This window comes from Syngnathoides biaculeatus, chromosome 12 (assembly GCF_019802595.1).
Source record: "Syngnathoides biaculeatus isolate LvHL_M chromosome 12, ASM1980259v1, whole genome shotgun sequence".
Taxonomy (NCBI): Eukaryota; Metazoa; Chordata; class Actinopteri; order Syngnathiformes; family Syngnathidae; genus Syngnathoides; species Syngnathoides biaculeatus.
The window spans coordinates 29,595,372-29,606,287 of NC_084651.1; positions in this window are offsets into that span (position 1 = coordinate 29,595,372).

Below are 10,916 nucleotides of genomic sequence, written 5' to 3' on the forward strand. Positions count from 1 at the left end.
AACTGGGAGGCTAAAGCCTTACAGCTGTTCCACTGTGACGCCTTTTTTTCTACCATGAGAACCCAATTGTTATTGTGAAAGGCCTGTTGCAATTTGAAACCAATTTTCTACATCTAATTTAGTGTTTATTTTAATGAACTCAAATTCACCCTTTTTTTCTATGCAGATTTTTAGGACCTTGGGTGGTTCCCACAGGTACCACTGGAGCAGAAAAAATAAAATCCAACATCCAACAAAAAATTTAACTGTTTAGTTGCTATTATGATAGCGGACTCACTCCCCTAAATGCCTCAGTCGGGGTGTTTTCTTCACCAGAGTGAGACGGAAGGGTTCTAAATACCACGACCCCCTTTGTAACCGGACTACAGTGACCTTGGCAGTGGGAATGAGAACAGCTATCTTACAAGTGGCCAATAAAAACAAATTAGTTTTGTTTGAGTTAACAATGGTTTCAAAAGCAATAACTTTCCTACAATCAACAAATGAACTCAAGTTCCCCTTTTTGCATTTTTTTAAGCTGTTTGGGGTTGTTAATAACTCCTGAAAGGGACCCACTTGTGTGTGTTTTTTTTTCCTTCTCTCATTGTGTGGAAAATATAGTAATTTGTATGGTCTCCCAAACAGTGTTTTGAATGTAATGACACCCTTACATGCTTGTAATGTATGTATAGTTAGATTTAATCTATCATTGTGTCCAAATTGCTCCTACGTGATTGTGAGTGCGGCTGTTTGTCTCCATGTGACCTGTAATTGGCTGGCAATCAGGTCAGGATGTACCTTGCCTCCTGCCCGTTGACAGCTGGGATAGGCTCCAGCCCTCCCCGTGACCCTTGTGAGGATAAGCGGTGAAGAAAATGGATGGAGGGATGAATGGATGTGTAGCTTGAGGAAACTGACCATGTTTTGGATGCAAATTCCCTTGTGGATTATGTCACACACAGATCAAACAAGCCCTACAAAAAAAAGTTTTTTGCATACAAGTTAAATCCATGGATCATGTAATGCCTTTGTACCAGGGCGACCATTCCCCCTGTTGAGACCTGAGACTTCCCATGGCTCAAGATTGCCGCCCACTTAAAAAATGTTTGTGGTAGATTTTTTTTTTGTGTCTGTGCTGACATAATTCCCATTTTGTAATGTAGTACCTTATTTTTTCCACATTTTTAGTTCTGCTGGTAAGCTGTGTTGTTGAATCTTGATTAACACATTATCCAAAACTATATCTTCATTTGTTACATGATCAATTAATTCCATAAGGGTTTTAGCTGCTAACTACAACTTTGAATACGGCATCTGGTCTCAGATTTTTAATTGTTTAACTCTGTCCATTAAAGTGATTTCGGGGTGGGCGGAAGGGGGTCCGGAGGAGGGCACGCCCCCCCACAACCCCAGTCTGGTGGCCATCCAGGCCACCAAACGCGAGGCGTCCAGGTGGACAGGTCAGGAGGACGACCCGGACGCCAAGCACCAGGATCCCCACGGGGCGATTTGGGTGGACGACCTTGGTGAGGAACCAAACGGCGAAGCAGGAACCAGACCAAGGCAGACAACTGCTCCGGACGAGACCCTCCCACGCCGTGGTTGCGAGACGACCAGGGATTGGTCGCCACCGAGGCTTGGTCAGGAGGCAGCCGTGGATTGGTCACCCACGAGGCCAGGTCATGAAGCGGCTGGGAGCCATCAGGAGCGAAGAGGATGATGGAGAGAAGGACCAGAGCCATGGCCGCCACCATCACCATCACAGCCATCCCGAAATCTCTCCAGCTCCGGGGTGGCTCAACAGAACTCCCCAGCTCCTGTCGCCGTCGAGACAGGGGCGTGGGACGGCCGCGTGCCGGTCGCCGCTGGTACTCCTGGACAGGAACGTGAAGTGGCTGGGGAACTGTCGCCACCTTCTGGACAGGAACGTGAGAAGGCGGAGGCGACATCGCGACCTCCTCCTGGACGGGAACGTGAGAAGGCAGAGGCACCGTCGCCACCTTCTGGACGGGAACATATGGGCGTGTCCGTCGCCGACAGAGTAGGAACGGGGAGCGACCACAGACCGGTCACCGACGAAGTAGGAACGAGGAGCGACCACTGGTGCTCCAGGGCACGGACGAGAAGCGACTGCGGAGACGTCGCCACCTCCTGGACAGCAACGTGAGGCGGCATCGGGTCGGTCCTCACTGCCACGTGATCTTGCAGTGTATTCGTTGAAACAGCAATGTGGGGGTGGCGCGGTGGCGGATCCGTTTCCAGGGCGCCGTGAATGAGAGTAGGCAGAGAGTCAGTCTAAACTGACACGTGGGCGTGTCTCGGGAGCGGGTCAGTTCCAACTGCCGCATGAGCATGAGTCCGTAACGAGTCCGCCGAAACTGCTACGTGGACGTGTCGAGTTGGCGGACCCTTTCCCACTGCCACGTGCGCTTGGCGAGATGGCGGGTCCGTTCCCACTGCAGCGTGAACCTGCGTCAGCAGCGAGTCTGTCGAAGTTGAGACGTCAGCGTAGCTCAGCTGGTTCGCCAATCCTTTACGGACCTGGGCCGTGAGAGTCGCCAATTCGGCGCTCTGCCGCTCTATCTCCGCCCACATTTTGCGGTAGAACACATCGCGATTTGGCGGCTCCTCCTCCCTCTGGGCTGGAAGCTTCGCCACCATCTTTGGGTCTGCCGGTTTCACCGTTGCTGGCGAGGAGTGGGAGGACGAGGACGGAGTCTTTGTTTCCGTGCCGCGGGAGGCACAAGGTAGCCAAACAGCCAAACTTCGATGGTTTGGAGACAATGTTTGAGAGAGAAGACTTTGATGGTTTGGACATGTCCAGAGACGAGAGAGTGAGTATATTGGTCGAAGAGTACTGAGAATGGAAAACCCAGGCAAATGAGCGAGAGGAAGACCAAAGAGAAGGTTGATGGATGTTGTGAGGAAAGACATGAGGGCATTTGGTGTCAAAGAGGAAGATGCAGGAGATAGGCTTAGATGGAAAAGGATGACACGCTGTGGTGACCCCTAACGGGACAAGCCGAAAGGAAAAGAAAAAGAATAAAAAGTTTCAGTGACACAGCATAAGCTTTTATATGGGATGCAGTGTATATATATATCAGAAAGGCACTACAAAGGATGAAAACTGGAAAGGCAGTTGGTCCTGATGACATACCGGTAGAGGTATGGAAGCAATTTGGAGAGATGGCTGTGGAGTTTTTGACCAACTTATTCAACAGAATACTAGCGGGCGAAAAGATGCCTGAAGAATGGAGGAAAAGTGTTCTAGTTCCCATTTTTAAGAACAAAGGGGATGTTCAGAGCTGTGGGAACTATAGAGGAATAAAGTTGATGAGCCACACAATGAAGTTATGGGAAAGAGTAGTGGAGGCTAGACTCAGGACAGAAGTAAGTATCTGCGAGCAACAGTATGGTTTCATGCCTAGAAAGAGTACCACAGATGCATTATTTGCCTTGAGGATGCTCGTGGAAAAGTACAGAGAAGGTCAGAAGGAGCTACATTGCGTCTTTGTGGATCTAGAGAAAGCCTATGACAGAGTACCAAGAGAGGAACTGTGGTACTGCATGCGTAAGTCTGGTGTGGCAGAGAAGTATGTTAAAATAGTACAGGACATGTATGATGGCAGCAGAACAATGGTGAGGTGTGCCTTAGGTGTGACAGAGGAATTTAAGGTGGAGGTGGGACTGCATCAGGGATCAGCTCTGAGCCCCTTCCTGTTTGCAGTGGTAATGGATAGGCTGACAGATGAGGTTAGACTGGAATCCCCTTGGACCATGATGTTCGCAGATGATATTGTCATATGCAGTGAAAGCAGGAAGCATGCAGAGGAACAATTGGAAAGATGGAGACATGCACTGGAAAGGAGAGGAATGAAGATTAGCCGAAGTAAAACAGAATATATGTGCGTGAATGAGAAAAGTGGAGGGGGAAGAGTGAGGCTACAGGGAGAAGAGATAGCGAGGGTCGACGACTTCAAATTCTTGGGGTCAACAATACAGAGCAATGGAGAGTGTGGTCAGGAAGTGAAGAAACGGGTCCAAGCAGGTTGGAACAGCTGGCGAAAGGTGTCTGGTGTGTTATGTGACAGAAGAGTGTCTGCTAGGATGAAGGGCAAAGTTTACAAAACAGTGGTGAGGCCGGCCATGATGTACGGATTAGAGACAGTGGCACTGAAGAAACAACAGGAAGCTGAACTGGAGGTGGCAGAAATGAAGATGTTGAGGTTCTCGCTCGGAGTGACCAGGTTGGATAGGATTAGAAATGAGCTCATTAGAGGGACAGCCAAAGCTGGATGTTTGGGAGACAAGATTCGAGAGAGCAGACTTCGATGGTTTGGACATGTTCAGAGGCGAGAGAGTGAGTATATTGGTAGAAGGATGCTGAGGATGGAGCTCCCAGGCAAAAGAGCGAGAGGAAGACCAAAGAGAAGGTTTATGGATGTGGTGAGGGAAGACATGAGGGCAGTTGGGGTTAGAGAGGAAGATGCAGGAGATAGGCTAAGATGGCAAAAGATGACACGCTGTGGCGACCCCTAACGGGACAAGCCGAAAGGAAAAGAAGACCCAATGCATAAAACTATCATAAAGTCGTAGGTATATTGAGCAGCTTCACGGATGCGAGATTTAGTTCTGTTGCTGGCAGTTGCGGGCCTGATGGGCACAGGAAAAATAATTGGTACTGCAGATGGTTTTAGGCTCTGCCTCTATATTCAATGCTTTCTCAAAACCCTTTCTCAAAACACGGCAGTTTGTAGTGATCAGCAGAATTTGCAAAGCTTGATAGGCACCCATAGCTGAGGATGTTTCTTCTCCTTTTGTAATTTGTGCGACTACCTTCAACAGCATGGAACATAAGCATGCAACACCAAACATTAGAAATGAAGATGACACCCCACAGTTCATCTAAATCGGTTCCCATGGGAGCACAAAGACAAAGAGATAAGACATTTGTTGTGGCATTCCAGCACGAAATGAATGACGACCAAAACATCAGAGGAAAGACTGGACAGCTATGGCTGGCATGGTGGCGCTAAACTAATTAATCGCCACCCCAGACAGATCCCATAGGTTAGGGGGTTTCTTTTCCACTTGAAAAGAACACGATTTGGTCTCCCAGTTTAGGACGATGAAGGGGTCAAGACAGACACCTACAGGCAGACGCGAGTATTCCTCATTAACAAAAGGAGGACAAGACGAAAATTAATTTTGAAAACTTGAATTGAACACCACTGGTGAATGGATTGCTGCAAACTTGAATGTCTGATGTTGAATCTGTGTTCACTGTGCCAACAAAGAAAAGAAACACTTGAATGCTCTCGTGACGTCTCTTTCTCGGACCCACATTCTTGATGCTCTCTTGGGGCACGTACTTGACACTCTCTTCCTAGCTGGAACTCCGTATTTTCGGGTCTGCTGAGGTCTGCCCGGACCTTGCCGATCAAGCTGCACAGTCTCACCCTCAATGACTGAGCATACTTGCCTCCACTCAAAGCAAACAGAAATGCCCCACCACCCTCAACCCCTCACTCCGAAAGCATCTGTGACCTGTTTCCTCGGGCTGACATCGGACGCTCGACCCGCCTGCCTATACCTTGGTCAATTTTTTTAAGTGAAACCTTGCAGCCAACTAAAAGTAAAGACTGGTGCATATTTGAGTTAAATTAAGAAGAAGAGAACAGTGACTTGTACTATGCATCCTACAGGGGCGGCACCAACTGCCGGACACAAATTCCTTGTGTGTTGTTACATACTTGGCTTGACAGTATTATCCTGGTGTCTCTACACTGTATCCTGTATGAACTTAAAAGATTTGGAATTGCACACAACATTTTGAGATTCAAACCGAAATCAGATGGTTCACATGACACAGCCTCATTTCTTAAAGGCATTAACTTTTACCTTAAATGATTACCTTGCACCACTATGGATGAAAAATTGGATATTATTAGAGTTATATCGAACCAATAAATAAGTAGCTTGATTGAAGGACAATCTGCACATGTATTGTCTAATTATCATGCACTCTCTCAGGGTTTCTGCCATGAATAGGACAATCTAGAGGCTACAAATGGTTTGTTGGCAGCTCTTACTGAAAAACACAAGAGCCTTGAAATGCCACAAGCTTACTCCTGTCAATTGTGTAACATGTACTTCAGAACTTTGACCGAACAGAACATGGAATAAGGCATACATTTTGGAAATGCATATTGTTCTTTGAACATTTGCTGGAAAAAAAAATCCTAGTCCTCTTTGCTCAAATACAACAAACCCAAAAGTTATGCAACCTCCTTCAGAGCCAAACATTTGGGTACTGCAGCACAAGCTGTTCTTGGCATCATCTGCAGCTTGGCGAATAATATGAATCAAAGCATACCACAGCCTGCGTAGCCACGCCACTGAATCAGATGTGATGGTCTTTTTCTGACTCCTACGTCTCTGTGCATTTGACTGATTCTCCTATTAGCGATGACAAGCATTCCATCCAATAGACCGTGGGCAAGCATATGATAGACCACTGCGATGACCAGGTACCACCCATTACAGAAATCAAAACTCACAGGCCAAAACGCAGTTCGACAATCAGACTTCCGTAGTCTCCAACCATGCCCTGTGACTTACTGAATCACGGCAGCAACCTGTCAATCTAAAAATGCAAGCAGGCATTTCAGAGCCTTCCGGTACAGTGAAGAAAATAAGTATTTGAACACCTCGCTATGTTGCAAGTTCTCCCACTTACAAATCATGAAGGGGCCTGAAATTTTCATCATATGTGCATGTCCACTGTGAGAGAGACAATCTAAAAAGAAAAATCCAGAAATCACAATGTATGATTTTTTTAAACGATTTGTTTGTGTGATACAGCGACAAAGAAGTATTTGAACACCTAAAAAAAATAATGTTAGTATTTGGTATAGTAGCTTTTGTTTGCAATTACAGAGGTCAAATGTTTCCTGTAGTTGTTCACCCAGTTTTTCACACACTGGAGGAGGGATTTTGGTGGACTCCTCCACACAGATCTTCTCTAGATCAGACAGGTTTCTGGGCTGTCGCTGAGAAACACGGACTTTCAGCTCCCTCCTAAGATTTTCTATTGCGTTTGGATCTGGAGACTGGCTAGGCCATGCCAGAACCTTGATATGCTTCTTACGGAGCCACCCCTTGGCTTTCCCGGCTGTGTACTTCGGGTCATTGTCATGTTGAAAGACCCAGCCATGACCCATCTTCAATGCTCTGACTGAGGGAAAGAGGTTGTTCCCCAAAATCTCACAATACATGGCTGCAGTCATCCTCTCCTTAATACAGTGCAGTCGTCCTGTCCAATCTGCAGGAAAACACCCCAAGCATGATATGCTACCACCCCCATGCTTCATAGTAGGGGTGGTGTTCTTTGGATGGAACTCATCATTCATCTTCCTCCAAACATGGTTAGTGGAATTATGACCAAAAAGTTCTGTTTTGGTCTCATCTGACCACAAACCTTTCTCCCATGACTCCTCTGTATCATTCAAATGATCGTTGGCAAACTTAAGACGGGCCTTGACATGTGCTGGTTTAAGCAGGGGAACCTTCCGTGCCAAGTATGATTTCAAACTATGACGTCTTAGTGTATTACTAACAGTGACCTTGGAAACGGTGGTCCCAGCTCTTTGGAGGTCTTTGACCAAGTCCCGTCATGTAGTCCTGGGCTGATTCCTCACCTTTCTAAGGATCATTGAGACTCCACAAGGTGATATCTTGTATGGGGCTCCAGTCCGATTGAGATTGACCGTCATGTTTAGCTTCTTCCATTTTCTAATAATTGCTCCAACAGTGGACCTTTTTTCGCTAAGCTGCTTGGCAATTTCTCCGTAGCCCTTTCCAGCCGTGTGGAGTTGTACAATTTTGTCTATGGTGTCTTTGGACAGGTCTTTGGTCTTGGCCATGTGACAAGCTTGAGTCTTACTGATTGCATGGGGTGGACAGGTGTCTTTATGCATCTAATGGCCTCGCACAGGTGCATCTGATTTAGGATAATGTGAAAGTGGACTTTTAAAGGCGAACTACCAGGTCTTTGAGGGTAAGAATTCTAGCTGATAGACAGGTGTTCAAATACTTATTTGCAGCTGTATCACAAATAAACCATTAAAAAATCATACATTGTGATTTCTTGATTTTTCTTTTTTGATTTTGTCTCTCAAAGTGGACATGCACCTACGATGAAAATTTCAAACCCCTCCATGTTTTCGAAGTGGGAGACTTGTAATATAGCAGGATGTTCAAATACTTATTTTCTTCACTGTAAGCTCACCGTTAATAACACACAAATTCTACTTTGACAACCACACATAAACCTACGTTCCAGTATGACAGCAGACATTGCAATCATGTCCAAGAGCATGTTTGACAAATTTAAGCAGGAAAGCCGTGCACTAAACCTCCATTACTTCAAAATCACAATTCCCCCCTTGTCTTCATGAACGCCCAATTAAACATGCTTGTGCAGTTACATTGGGCAATAGGGCCACATTCCATATTTCATCCTGTTTGTGTCACCTGACAAGTCAGTACTCATTGCTTATTGCTGTTAATTGACTAGACTAGGCGTGAGACTTATGCCCATGTGCGAGGACCCACTAAGGTGGCCAGAACACACTTGATGTCATGGTCCTGCCGGTCCCCAACACAGCACGCACCTGCAGCAATCAGTGAGGCGCACACCTGCGTCTCGTTGCCTGTTATTAGGACAGATACAAATAGGACTCCTCGTACGGTGTGGCCTTTGCCAGATCATTGCCTCATGCCTCGTTCCCACACTCTTGTGATTCCTTTCCTGATCTCCCGTGTACTGACTCCTGCCTCCCCACTTACCTGTCTCTTACGCCTGACGTCCTTGTTGCTGCTGCTCCCTTTGATTGATCTCCAAAACTGGACTGAATAAAAACATTTCCCGAACTGCCTCCATGTCTCCCGAGTTGTGCATTTGTGTCCAACCCCGTGTTCTGGTCATGACAGAACGATTTGGCCATAACATGGAACCAGCTGACTCAGCTGCGAAGTGTCAGTCCCTGCAGATTCAAGGCAGACATATCGCTGAGCAAGAAGTCACTCTCCAAATCACTTATCAACGGTTACAGGAGATATGTGCTCGGCTGGAATCCTGGTTCACGTCCATGTCCAGGGCTGCCGACGCAAGTTCAACGTCAGCCACCGCCACCCCGAACCCAAGTCCGTCCACACCCCCTCCCCTGCCAATCACGGACACCCAGCGGATAGTGTGTAGGCCACTCTCCCGGCCCAAGCAGTTCTCCAGAGACACGGGTAATACTAAACCCTTCCTCGCCCAGTGTGATCTCCATTTTGAATTGCAGCCCTCCGCCTTCCCCACTGATAGCCCCACTGGATAGCCTTCGTGATATCCCACCTGACGAGAAGAGCAGAGGCCTGGGCCACAGCCGAATGGAGCCGTGGTTCCGAGAGCTGCCGCACCTGGACCTCCTCTGTGTGTGGTATGACGCAGGATTCCAATACGCATCCCCGGAGCGTGAGTTGGCAGCTTCTTTGATCTTGCTCCGGCAGGGACAACGTAGAGTTGCAGATTATGCCATTGAGTTCCACATCTGAGCGGTGGAGAGCCGGTGGAACGAGGGAGTACTCCTCGACGCGTACTTTCAGGAGCTCTCACCTCATCGCAGTGGACCTGCCCACCAACTTGGACTCGCTCATCGCCCTTGCCCTGAGGATCGACCAGAGACTCACTATATAGGGGAGGGTTAACGCACTACTGGAAAACGCCCAATGGAATCTCTTACTACAGGCCACGCGCCTTATGCTTATGCGGCGAATGGCAATTTTTTGTGCCGTATAACCCACCGTACACAAACTATGGACATGACATTTCTTGATACCCACGCCGAACACCTGAGCTTCCATGTCTTCAACTCCCGAAATACTGACATAATTCTGGGAGTCCCTGGCTCAAAGAGCATAACCCCCTCATTGACTGGTCCTACAGGCTAATCAAAACATGGGGTTCGAAATGTGGTGTTGCGTGCTTCGCACCTCCTGAGAAGGGAGACCCACCAGTTGCTCCAATAGTGCCGCAGGACTTGCAACCGGATTCCGACTTTTCACTTGTGCCTCCCTGCTATTCTAACTTCATAGTAGTATTCTCTAAAGCAAAGGCTAAGTCTCTTCCACCTCACCGGCCACATGAATATGCCATTGAATTATTGCCCGCCACCTCATCCCCGCGTGGGAGACTGTTTTCACTGAAAGGCCCAGAACAACAAGCCATGAGGGACTATGTGAAGGAGTTGCTGGTGGCGGGCCTTATCCGACCCTCATCTTCACCTGCTGGAGCTGGCTTCTCTTTATCAATAAGAAGGACACAACCCTGCAGCCCTGCATCGACTACCGGGGCCTAAACAACATCACTGTTAAGAACAGGTATCCCCTTCCCCTAATTGCCATGGCCTTTGAGCTGCTGCAAGGGGATCAAGTTTTCACCAAATTGGACTTATGGAATGCATACCACCTGGTGCGCATTAGGGAGTGGGACAAATCGAAAACCGTCTTCAACACGCCCATGGGTCACTACGGATACCTGGTAATGCAATTTCATTAACGATGTTCAGCGTGAGATGCTTAATAAACATGTTTTTGTCTGTCTTGACGATATTTAGATTTTCTCTCCAGATGAGGATTCCCACGTCGGGTACATTCAAGCTGTGCTGCAACAACTCCTGCGGCACAACCTTTATGTTCAAGCAGATAAATGCAAATTTCACCGTCCATCCATCACCTTCCTGGGTTTCATTCTGGTGATGGAGGAAATCCGCATGGACTTCCAGCAAAGTCAAATCCGTTCTTCAGTAGCCCACCCCCATGAACTGCAAGGAGGTCCAAAGGTTCATTGGATTGGCTAACTTTCATTAGAAACTTCAGCTCCATAGCTG